Source organism: Saimiri boliviensis, chromosome 4 (assembly GCF_048565385.1).
Source record: "Saimiri boliviensis isolate mSaiBol1 chromosome 4, mSaiBol1.pri, whole genome shotgun sequence".
In the NCBI taxonomy this organism is placed as follows: domain Eukaryota; kingdom Metazoa; phylum Chordata; class Mammalia; order Primates; family Cebidae; genus Saimiri; species Saimiri boliviensis.
In genome coordinates this window covers 123,295,201-123,308,821 of record NC_133452.1, presented here as the reverse complement: position 1 = coordinate 123,308,821, position 13,621 = coordinate 123,295,201, and positions in this window count along the sequence as shown.

Genomic DNA, 13,621 nt, shown 5'->3' with positions numbered 1-13,621 from the left:
TAGCTGTATTCCTAGGTATTTTATTCTTTTTGTAGCAATTGTGAATAAGAGTTCATTGATAATTTGGCTCTCTGCTTGTCTATTGTTTGTATATAGGAACACTTGTGATTTTTGCATATTGATTTTGTATCTTGAGACTTTGCTGAAGTTGCTTATCAGCTTAGGGAGCTTCTGGGCAGAGACAATGAGGTTTTCTAGATATAGAATCATGTCATCTGCAGAGACAGTTTGACTTGCTCTCTCTTCTTATTTGAATACCCTTTATTTCTTTCTCTTGCCTGATTGCCCTGACTAAAACTTCCAATACTCTGTTGAATAGGAGTGATATGAGAGGGTATCCTTGTTACTGTCCGCATGTAATTATCGTGACCCATCAGAATTTCTTATTTATCCCTTGTTTAAAAAATAGAACCAATATTAGAAAGTTTAAATAAGTGATCACATACTAAGTAAAAGAAGTAACAGTAACAGTGGAACCCCCAGACTCATATCCCACTGCCTCTAGGAAATTGCTCTAGAAATAGTTTATAATAACATTTATTTGCACTTTGTTTTTAGAAGGCTTGGTGGTCAGAATGAGCTGTGGCTTTTTTTTTTTTTTTTTTTGAGAATTTATACTCAATGACTACCATGCTATGAATTCCTATTTTTAGAGATTTTCTTTAAACAGTTCAAAAGGCCTTTCCTTCTCCATTTAAACCAGGTGTGCAGTTTAAAAATGGGACTAGTTCCTCTTCTGTCCTATCTTGTTTTAGCCATGTCCAACATTTTATTGGCATGTATAAAGGATGAGTGCAATTTGAAGATAATATACATGGTCTATCCTTACTTCTCTAAACAGCAAATATACTGTTTAAGCTTCTGTCGTAACAGACTGATTTCCCTAAATTATGTTTGAGAAAAAAATTTTTTGATTCAATTCCAATCACACATACATGTGCAGGTACATACACACATACACAAAATTACATATGCAAACCTTGGCAGCTCGTTCTGCTCTAACACTAAAATTGTTTTCTTATGAAATTTCAACTTAATAAAAATTGTGTCTAGTAATCCTATAATTAAAAGAGCTGCATCAATGCAGGGGAAAGAGCTGAAGACTAGAAATTTCAGTCTTGCATTAAAAAGTTGTTCTTTCTACAAGAATTGAACAACATTGAAAAAGTTTTTTCACAAGAAATACATGAACATATTATCTTAAACATTTCAAAAATATAGATAAAATATAAGCATAGTTCAAGCCCCCTTTCACCTTTCCCCATGCTTCTTGTTGCTAGCTATAGCTGTGTAAACCATCTGATGTGTATTCTTCTGGATACACATGCATTTTCTGTGCATGTACATGCACATATACATTTATCTTATGATCCAACTCTTCCACTCCTAAGTATTTGTAAAAGAGAAATTAAATCAGCACATGTCTATACAAAGAATTAACTACAAATTTCAAAGCTGTTTTATAAGTAATAGACAAAAACTTTATATAACCTAAATATCCATTAATAAGTAAGTGGACAAATAAATTGTAGGATATCCAGACTATGAAACACTCCCCAGCAATAACAAAGAATCCACTATTGGTATACACAACAGTCTGTTAAATATCAAAATAATGATGCTGAATGAAGTAAGGCAAACAAAAAGAGTACATACTATATGATTCCATTAATATGTAATTCTAGAAAATATAAATTAACCTATAGCAACAGAAAGCAGACCAATAATTGCTTAAGGAGAGGTACACAATGAGGAAGAGCAGAAAGGGAGGGAAAATAGATGAAAAAGAAAAGTTCTTGGGTGATGAAATTGTTCATCCTCTTGGTTTTGGTGTAGTTTCATGGTTCTACTAATATATGAAAACATAAAATTGTACTTTCAAAAATTTATTGTATGTCAATTTATAAGTAATAGCCAAAAACTTAGACCAATCATGTGGTAAACAGGCCAAGAAATCCCAAATCAATTGGAATTACAAATACTTGATGCTGTCCTATCCACAATGAGAATAAAAACAGTAAAAAGTAATTGTCTCTAGGAACTGAGTCAGGGGATGGGAATACTTTATATTAGAACCTTCTGCTTCGTTTGATTTTATTAGAGGGCATGCCATGTGGAGGTATGTATCTTATTTCAAAAGTCATTTCTGAAGATAGTGTGAAATGCCTACATATTTTACAGAAATAAAATTTAACAAAAATATTCATAGTAAAAGGTTACCAGGTGTGAGGTATCACGAATGACTTTTTTTAAATTTTTCTACTTTTCTAGATTTTCTTAGAAACTTTAACCATTTTTCAAAACTTATTTTTAAATACTGATTTTCAGCTTTCTTCTTATCAGTGGCATTCCTTTCAAATAAAACTTTACATGATTTCCAATTTCGAAAATGTATAAAAGTTACCCAGCTCAGGCTCTCATTATTTTTGCTTTTTGTCTCAGGTCTCAGTATCTTGCAGCCCATCCTAGATCTTGATGCCAGAGTGCTGTTTCTCAATTTATCCCCCATGTACAAATGTGCCATTTTTAGTACAGTAGTATCCAGCCTTATCAGACTCAATGACTTACTTTTGTAAATATTTCATAACTCCCCTTTATCATTCCAAATGGAATTAATATATAACATGTTTGTATATATGGTGAATATTATACATTACATGTATGGCATATATATATATATTTGGCATATATTTGATGTGTATATATGTATACATCACATGCTTACTAAATATATATACAAACATACCTACATATAAATAAATAAATATAATTATCTCACCTAATATTTTGGTGAAACCGTTAAAATATTGGTGTTAAAAATAATGAGCAAGAAAAAATGGAATTTTTTTTCATGTGCTCAGAGTAGGTGAACAGAAGGTCAAGCCTGGCTTCAGATACATAACTTCGTAATTTTTCTTAGCCTTCCAAACTTTTTTTCTTTTATCCATATAATGACTAAAGCATAATTTTTGGACTAAAAAGCTTAATGTCTTGGACTCCAGAGCAACAAAGAGATTACTGAGGCCTGGAGGCAGCTTTCATGATCTAGGTAGAATTTTAACAGAGCCTTGAGAAAGGAATAGGGTAGGATTTGATAATCAGAAAAGCCTTGTGCCTAGGTTAACTTTTATTTCACTCTCTGAATTAAAAGTCAGTAAACTATTAGAATGAGGATGAAATGGGATTATTTTTTAGCTATTTGCAAATTAATAGCTAAACTAATACTAAAAAGCCTGCACAATCTGGCACAGACCCATTTTTCTAACCTGAATTTTCAATGATCCACAAAAACCCTCCTCTCCAAATAGACTGATTGATTTCTATAAATGCCTTACACATGTTTTGAAAAGAGGGTTAAAAATCTCAATGTAACCAAAATAGTGGCACAATATAAATATAGTTCTTATCTGCATTAAGCTCTCCATTGTTTAAAGCAATGCAAAATCTGATTGTTTTTCTAACTGAGAAATTTTAAGGATACATTACATGAAGAAGGTAACAGTAAGATTAATATGACGGAAATCCAGTAATATAGGTGAGAATAGAGGACAGTGACCTTTGATGCTCAAAGGTAATCAGTGTACTGTTAATCCAATCATTTTTTACACAATTTTTAGCTAAAAGTTTTACTATCTTTATTGCCTGCACTGTGAATACTTTCCTGCAGTAGACTTTATTTGCTCACAATTATTTGCTCTCTTGCCAGTTTAGCCATGCCTAGTTTAGTTCCCCAGCCTACAGATTTGGGGCTTGTCATGCAACATGCTTTGGCCGGTAAGAGGTGAGTGGACATAATATTTAACATATCTGAGCAGAAGCTTCCCATGCTATTGCAGTATTTGGCTTGGTCTTTCTCTCATGTATCCCTTCTGACAGAAAAAAGAACTGTCTCAGATAGAAGTTACTCCTTCCTTCTGAGTCATAAAATGAAAGTATTTTAGAAGATACTCAAACCTGACCTACAACCTAGACTTCATTCCAGCTCAGTACAATCCATGGTTAGCCCAAGCCCACATGTAATATGAATGATGACAAAAAAGTCTTGTTGTAAGCCACATGAGTACTGAAATTATGTTACTGCAGTAGAAACTGACAGTTAAAATTCCATTTTAGATTGCTTTTTGTATTTTTTACTGAAAAAAATGAGAACAACCGGATGTTTCTAAACATAGTAACAGAATACTTACTTTTACCATCTTTAATACTGAAAGAATATTCAAGTAGCAATTTGTTTACACTTAACATTAAAATGATCCGTTGAAATTTGTAGTTTTTTCCTATTGCTTTTATATCATAGCATAATTTCTGTCTTGGTGTTGAATATACATATATATTATACATACATTTTATATATAACTATATATATACACTAATATGGAAGACTGTGGTATGTTATATTAATTTGTGGGGTTCTAAATATTTATTAATTTTTTCTTCATGTGCAAATATCTGGTGCATGATCTCCTAAATGAATTTTTTATGCTTTTGGTTCATTATCCAAAAAATGTTAGTTTAGCTACCCTGATTAAGTATGACCTATTGCTTAGCCAAGCAATTTTAAGTGGGAATAAGTCTCAAAACTGTGAAACACTGATTTTTATTAATAAATATTTTATAAATGCAGTCAAATGAATCTCAAAATACTAACTCATTTTAAAGACCCAACTATTGGGGAAAAGTCCCTTATTTCTTTTAATACAACATTCACACTATTGCAGCATTAAAAATACAAATCATGCTACTATGGTTTGAATGTGTCCCCCAAAGTTCATGTGTTGGAAACTTGTCCTCACTGTAGTGATGTTGAAAGGTGAGGCCTAATGAGAGATGTTTGTCATGGGGCAATGCCTGCATAAATGAATTAATGCAATGAATTAATCCCAAAAGTGAGTTTATTATCAAGGGAGTAGATTCTTCATAAAATAATGAGTTCTGCCCTTTCTTACTCTCTCATCCTCTTTTGCCCTTCCACCATAAGATGATACAGCAGGAAGGCAATCACCAGATGCCAGCCCCTCACTGTTGGACTTCCCAGCCTCCAGAACCATAAGCCAATAAATTAACCACTCTCAGGTATCCTGTTATAGCTGCACAAACCTGACCAAGGAACATGCCTTGGATGTTTTTAAATAGATCCAGAAAATATAATAAAATGATGATACAGACCTGCTTAGTGAGCAAGTATTTTGTCAGCCTTTATTTAAAGTTAAATACTTTACTTGTCAAGAATAGCAAACTATCTAAGATTATTCCCTACTTGTAAGCCAAATAAATTAGTATGCCAGTTTCATGAATGCTGTGTTAGAGATAAAGAACAGTATTGCTCTCAATTTCTTCTGAGCCCAAGCATATTTGCGTCAGTGTCCATTGCCTCCACGTCCAAGAGTGGGCATGCAGTGGGCCCAGATTGATATCTGCACATATGTGAGTTGCAGTTGCACAAAAGAGGAACCCTAAGTTCAGGAAATATGAATATTTTATAATGTTCAGTAAGCATGCCTGCCCTTTGCTCTGAAGGGAGACACTATGCCTGTCTTCCAAGCCTGCTTGCTAGACAATTATCTTTGAAAAGAGAGTATGAAACAAAGAATAATTAGTGCCTTTCACACAAAATGTGCCAAAATCATGAAAGACGTACAGAGCATTGTCTCCCAACACACTTGCAAATAATCCTGAGGGACCTAAGTGGGCTCAAAATAATATTAAATAAATTAGTAAAATCAGTAATTTAAACTCCAGATTTAAAATTCATAAGAAAATATAAATGAATCTAAAAATCCAAAATATTATATTTAGACATTTTTCCATTTAAAATAATATATTTAAATATGATAACCTATATAAATATCTTGAGGGAGGAACTTTCTAAGATTAAAAATAATAAAGGAAATTACAACAGAAAACACTAGTGGACTGAAATACATAAAATTTGAATATCAACATAGCAAAACCTGATTAAAATAGAAATAAAAAAATATATAAGAGACTTGGAAAACATTTAATATTATTTAAATAATAATTACAATAGATACATAATTAGTATTCTTACTATATAAGGTCATTTTAAATGACAAAAAAAATTCCTGCTCTCTCCTAACACTAATAATAAACAGATAAGTCACAAAAGTTCAATTCAACTATTAAAATTAATTTTCTAAAGAAATCAAAGAAACACAATGTTATTAATCAACAATGAGTGGCCAGTCTTTGCCTATCAAAACTAACAGTGTTTTTAAGTAACATTTCATTTCTTCCATGATGTAATAAAGTAAGAACATATGTACTCTGCTGATGAGAGATTCAAATGTTCTAACATTGCCAGAAAGCACAAAAGCATTAGGTGTCACTTTTTAAAAAATATTTATAATTCGTGATTCAGTAATCCTTCCTTCTGGGATGCATTTCAAAGAAATAACCTTAAGTACACATGAAATTCCATTCTTAAAGATACTGCAGTATTATCTATAGGAATAAAAGATGGGAATTAACGTATATGTCTAAAATTTAAAAAGCCAAGTAAATGATGACAAATCTTTTAGAAAGAATGACTATACATTATTTACATGCACTCAAAGTCTTCAGCCTTTATCAAAATGAAATTTATTTTTACAGAAAGCTTGAGAGAATGGAAAATTGCTGACATGATGATGTTTGAGAATATGAATCAAAGTTTTATGCATTTGTTTTTATTTGGGTAGGTAAGAAGGAGATAAGGAGAAAATATATGGTAGATATATGTTGTATATTACCTGTGTACCGCAGAATTTGAAATAAACTATTCTTATTCTCCATTTCTTCTAATCTGTTTATAAAATAGGTCAAAACATTTCATTCAAACTTTGAATGTTTTAATGTTTTCATGAACTCTTGCCGTATATATCATTAAAACTATGAGTGCTAAAGAAAACTCTACTTGTTAAAATTTTTATTAAAGTACATGGTGTTTTTAGCTAAAACCTATAAACTTTAAGATTGATTTTATTTACTGATAGTCATAACTAGCATAACCACACTGATCTAGTTATGTTTAACTAAGCAGTATCCAAAAAATTGAAGGTATTAGAAATAGGAGTATATTTAAAGGTTTTCCATTTTATAAAAACAACTAATTAAATGTGACTCAGAATTTTTTAAAAATGCAGAAATTCACTTTTACAATATAGCAGAATACTTATAAACTCTCAGTGACATGGAAAAATTCTCATGACATAATGTTAAGTGAAAAAAATAAAAAATATAAAGTGTAGCAGCAGATTTTTTTAAGCAATAAAACCTGAAATAATGTCCGAAAGAAGTACCTAACAGTCTTATCAGTGATTGTTAATATGGCTTCATATTATAGTAATATTATACTTACTTTATTGTATTTAAACTTTCAAATATTTTTATACTGAGCAAAAATTATTATTGAGAAATTTTAAAAATTCAAAATAAATCAGCTTGAAGTTTCTACACTATGCACAGTATGGTAACATACCACCCTATGTTGAGATTTGAGAACCCCCATCATGCCTTCTAGCCCTGCTCAGTTTCTCTTTACATTTCATGATACTTAAAATCTTTCCATCAGTGTTTTCTTTCTTTGGATTTTTTTCAAAATATATAAATACCTGTTCAAAAATATAAATACCTCTCATTATATTCAGCAAATTAAACTTAAGCCATAACAATGCAGTAATAGTTTATCAGATACTTTACTTTGCCATAGAGCAGAAGTAAAAATCAGATGGAGGAAGTGACACTAGTGATGAAAGACCCCAGAAAGTGGTAGTGATGGGCAGCAATCAACAATGAGGTTTGCTTCTTCCCGATTTTAACTACAACTGTCTCTAACATCTCATTCGAACATGTTAGCCCCAGGATAATCTCATAAATTGCAAAACTGTTGGTTATGCCTGTTCATGTATTCGAAAAGATCTTATGAGAGACTCTTTGGCTTTAGTTTTGCATCTATATGGATTACATAAAAATAAAACTGAATCCTATTTCTTACTCTGGATTTTTGCACTACCAAATATATTGACTACATAAACCTGTTTGTTAACAACTTTTTTAAATGTGGATTTGTTTTCATCACATAGGTATGCTTAATTTGTTTTCTATTGCTGCTGTTAATTACAGCAAATTTGGTGGCTTAAAACACAAATTTATTACTTTACAGGTCTGCAAATGGGAAATCCAAAATTAATTTCCTTGGGTCAAAATCAAAATTTTCAGGTTTCAACAAAGTCCTCCTGGAGGCTGCCACCATTCCTTGACTTGTGGCCATATCACTCCAGCCTCTGCTCTTGCCACATCAGCTTCTCTAACTTTGACCCTCTTTGGCCTACCCTGGGACCTTCTTTCTGGTATCTACTTACCTTGCCTCCTTCTTTAAAGAACCTTTATAATTATAATACATCACATCTACCCAGATAATTCAGTATACTCTCACTGTCTCAAAGATATAGCCAAATTATATCTTCAAAGTCCCTTTTGGCATGTAAGGAAAATAGTCACAGGTTCCAGGGATTAGGACATGGGCATCCTTGCGAGACTATTATTCTGTCTACCTCAGTGTAGAGCAGTGTATTTAAAAATCACTTACTAGAATTTTATATCTTTGAAACAAATTATAGAGATATAAATAAGATGATAGCTATATTAAAAACTAAGAAAAATGAAATATTTTTATTGTATGAACTACATCATCAATATGGTTAAATGGCATATAATAAATTTCAGAAACTGTTATTTTATGGACCAAAGATCTGTCAATAAATTGCATGAAATGATTTTAAAGGTAAAGGAATTCAAACATTTGTTTTATGAGCATTTGCCAAATTTGTGAGAATTCTTTTCCTTCAGAGATCATTTGAAGACTAAATGTCTATGGATATAATAATTTATTCTGCAAAGAATGTCATTTAATTAAATTGTAACTAGTATAGTTGTTTTGACTGTGCCCTCAGGACCCTTTGAAAGTAAGAAAAGGATGACTTAAATTGTTTCTTCTGATTAGAAGTAACAGAATATAGGGAAGAATGTAGTTGAAAGTCAGAAAAGAAGGAAATTAAGCACTCTGCAAGTTCTAAAGTTCTGGTAGTGCCAAGCAGCATGAGTAAGAGAGAGACCTGGACAAGTGTCTGAGGAAAAGGGAAAAGCAGTACAACTAACTAAGCCCCAAATACTACAATAACCCAACTGCAATTGATAAAGTCAGCTCAGTCACTAGAGGGTGAATGTCTCGCTCAACACTTCTACCAGGCATAGGTCAGAAAAGTCCCTCCTAGTATGAAACTGGTACAATGTTTAAGAAAACTGAATTACTTTAAATTCTCCCAAAATCTGTCATAAGTTTCCAAAGCACTTAAGAAGAAAAGGTAGGAAATTTTATACTGACTTTTTTACAAGTCAGAATTTGTTCACTTTCTGAGATCTAACTCTTTGGCAAATAAAAAATCCAATACTTTATTAATAATCTTGAGTCAACCTAGACAACTGGCAATAGGCTGATGGAAATTTCCTTGTTTATTTTATTTTGTCTGCCTACCATTTTGGCATGCTGTAGATGCTACCAAACTTTTATGGTGATCGCAGAAAATCATGAGTAATTATCAAAAATATGAATTTTAATTCATAAGTATTGTGAGAGATATATTGGGTGTCCACTGTGTTCTACACACTAAACATGAGTAAAACAAAAGACAGGTCACATTATTTTTGCTCAGCCGTTGTAACAGTACCCAGTTTGGCCCAAAGGAAAACCTCAAATATTGACAAGACCCTACAAGGCCCTAAATGTCTACCACTGCCTACTCCCATCCTTACTTCTCTGACTGTAATCTTCTGCTCCTTTCTCTGCCCACTCAACCCACCTGTTGCCTCCCCTGAAATCCCCCAGGCAGATCCTTCTGTCCAGGGATACTGGCCCACCCCAGAAGCCTTTTCTCCATGAAACCTACTTAACTAACTCCCTTACCTCCTTCAAACATTGCTTAAATCACCTTCACAGCCTGCTCTGAATACTCAATTCAATATGGTAGTGTGGCCCCTGGTCACACCCTGTGATTCCCATCTTCTCTCCCTGCCCTTTTTCTTCTTTCCAGGGCACTTGTGGCCTTCTAACATTCTATGCAATTGATTGATTGGTTGGCTGATTGATAGATTAATTGATTTTTAAATTGTTTCTTCCTAACAATGACACATGTTCTATGATAGTAAGAGTTTTTATCTGTTCTGTTTACTGACATATCGCAAGATCATAGAACTCTGCCTAGAACAGAGAAGGCATTCATTAACTGCATGTTGAATAAATGAATACAAACTGAGGATAGAAATTTTAAAGCATATTCGTTAATCCTTGCAATAAAACTGTAAATTGGATGTCATAACTTATTTTTACAGATGGCTAAACTAAGAACTTGAGAAGTTAAATGATTTACTGTATCATATAGTACATGACCAAACTGACACTCAAGCTCAGAACTGTATACATTTTTACATACCACACAGCAATATCAGTTTTATTTCTTTAATTAAATAAGTATTTCTCAAGTGTTGATGCTATACAAGGCATCATACTTAAGAAATCGTAAAGAGGAATAAAATACGGAACTTGTTCTCAAGGAGCTCATTTACTGTCTGTTTGACAGGTTTTAAAATGAGAGCACTCAGTGAGTGAACTAGGATCGGTCTGGTGATGCAGCTAAACATGCAGAGTTCTTAAACTCTGCCCTCACCAACCTATCTCAGCTTCTTCTGTGGTTTCTAGTTCTAAGTTTTTAGCATAAATAACACCACCTCTAATATCTTCCATTTTATTTTCTGAGGCAATGAAAGATTATCCACATCCTGTTTTAAAGTATTTTACAGCTTGTAATTACAGTATAGTTGGGTAGTTAGAAATGCTTTCGTTGCCCTTATCCTTTTTGTTCTGCAGGGTTTCTTGTTTTCCATAGATCTATAGACTGGACATGAGGAAAATAAATAATAAGCAGGGTATTTAAGGCAAAGATTTCAGGCATTCGCCAAAGCCTTGTGCTAGATCTTAGCAGGATCTTGTAATAGACCCTTAATAAGTGCAAATATATTAAGGCAAGACATTAAACAATAAGTGCACTAGATGAAATATTAGAAGATAAATATTGAAACTTTCCTCCAACTGCATCCCCCTCTGCATCTCTTAATAATAGACCTCATCAAAACCAAGATTAGAAATTTTCTATTTCAGCATATGGCAAGAGGGCTGAACTAATAAGACTTTGAAGAAGACATTGCAACATTGACATGGAAATTGTCTGTATTAGATGTCAGAAAATGTTCACTGATTTGAGCTTCACTTGGGATGTTACATGAGTTATTCACAAGATCCTGGTTGAGTTTGTGATGTTCACAAAATCTCCTAATGTCCAAGCTAGACCAGAGATTCAACGGGGGAGAAAAAAAAAAAAAACCACTTTCAATGGAATGTGTGGTGTGAAGGGAATAAAGGATAAAATGGTGATGAAAGCATTGTAGCTGGCTTTAGAAGGACAGATTTGGATAGACAGAGATGTGGATAAAAGGTAGTTTAGGTGAAAGGAATACCAAGAGCAAAAGCAGGTACAAATGTGAGAAATGCTAATTGAAAACAGGATTTGTAAATAGTTCAGTGTTGCTGGGCTATGGTGTCTTGGAGGAGAATACACACTGAATTAAAAGTGAAAGAATATAAATATTGTGCTGTAGGTAGCTGTGAGCCACTATTGTTTTTTGTTCAGGATGTGACAGTATCTGAAATATACTTCAAAAAGATTAATCTGTTGTAAGAAGGATTAATATCCATATAATTTGTGGAAAAATCAACAGTGAGAATAAAATATGTATATAAGATGTCACTACACAAACACAAGAAAACTTATTAGAAGGCATTCACTTATTTTGGCATCCAAGATACAAAATAGGAAACACAGGACAAGACTTGGGCATTGGTTACCTAAGTTACTGCCCTATCAAAAATGACCAGGCGGGCATATGCTGCCCTGGGAGGCTCATCTGTTAATAGGCTCTTAGATTACTCATAATTCTGACTGAAAAATTTTTTGGAGTACACATGCACTGGAAAGACCTAAATCTTCCAGCCTGGAAGAATCTGTCCTTTTGCTAATGATATGAATCCAGTCCCAGAGCTATTACTCTTTTGCACGAATAAAGGAAGGCATGTTAATCTCCCACCCAGCAAATGCTGCTTGGCTGTTGTGAAAAATGCCTAGCATTCTTAGCATATCCTAATGCATAATTGCTCTGGTCTCTTCCATCCTGGTTGTCATTCAGAAATAGTGTGAGAATCATTAGAGAGTGAACCACACACTGAAGCTAATTAGTCTACAATGCTAATAAAATACAAACTACTTTTAATAATCTATTCCCTATCAACATGGTATTAGGCCATTCTTTCAGTGCTGTAAAGAAATACATAGGTGGTTGCTAGCCGGGCGCGGTGGCTCAAGCCTGTAATCCCAGCACTTTGGGAGGCCGAGGCGGGTGGATCACGAGGTCGAGAGATTGAGACCATCCTGGTCAACATGGTGAAACCCCGTCTCTACTAAAAGCGCAAAAAATTAGCTGGGCATGGTGGCGCGTGCCTGTAATCCCAGCTACTCAGGAGGCTGAGGCAGGAGAATTGCCTGATTCCAGGAGGTGGAGGTTGCGGTGAGCCGAGATCGCGCCATTGCACTCCAGCCTGGGTAACAAGGGCGAAACTCCGTGTCAAAAAAAAAAAAAAAAGAAAAGAAATACATAGGTGGTTGTTGAACAATGAGAACATATTGACACAGGAAGAGGAGCATCACCTACTGGGGTCTGTTGGGGGTGGCTAGGGGAGGGACAGCGGGGGGTGGCAAAATTGGGGAGGGATAACATGGGGAGAAATGCCAGATATAGGTGACCAGGGGGATGGAGGCAGCAAACCATATTGCCTTGCATGTACCTATGCAACAATCCTGCATGATCTGCATATGTACCCGAGAACATAAAGTACAATTTTAAAAAAAAGATTTCAGTTAGAAGAAATAAATTCAAGAGATCTAATGTACAACGTGGTGACTACAGTTAACGCAAATACATCGTATCTTGAAAACTGCCAAGAGAGTAGACATTAAGTGTTCTCATAACAGAAATAATAAAAATGTGAAGTTATACATTTGTTAATTAGCTCAATTTGACCATTTCACAATGTATGTATATTTAAAACATCGTGTTTTACACAATAAATATATACAATTTAAAAAATGCCTGACTGGTAATTTATAAAGATAAGAGTTTTAATTGGCTCACGATTCTGCAGCCTTTACTGGAAGCATGGTGCTAACATCTGCTTGGCTTCTGGTGAAGCTTCAGGGAGCCTTCAACCATGGCAGAAGGGAAAGGTGAAGCAGGCACATCACATGGCAAAAGCAGGAACAGATGAGAGAGAGTAGGGCAGGAGGTGCCATACACTTTTAAGCCACCAGATCTCATGTGAACTCAGAGAGCTCACTTATCACCAAGAGGATCACCAAGAGGATCACCCAAACCATTCATGAGAGATCTGACCTTATGATTCAAACACCTCCTGCCAGGCCCCACCTCCAACACTGGGGATTATAATCCAACATGAGAT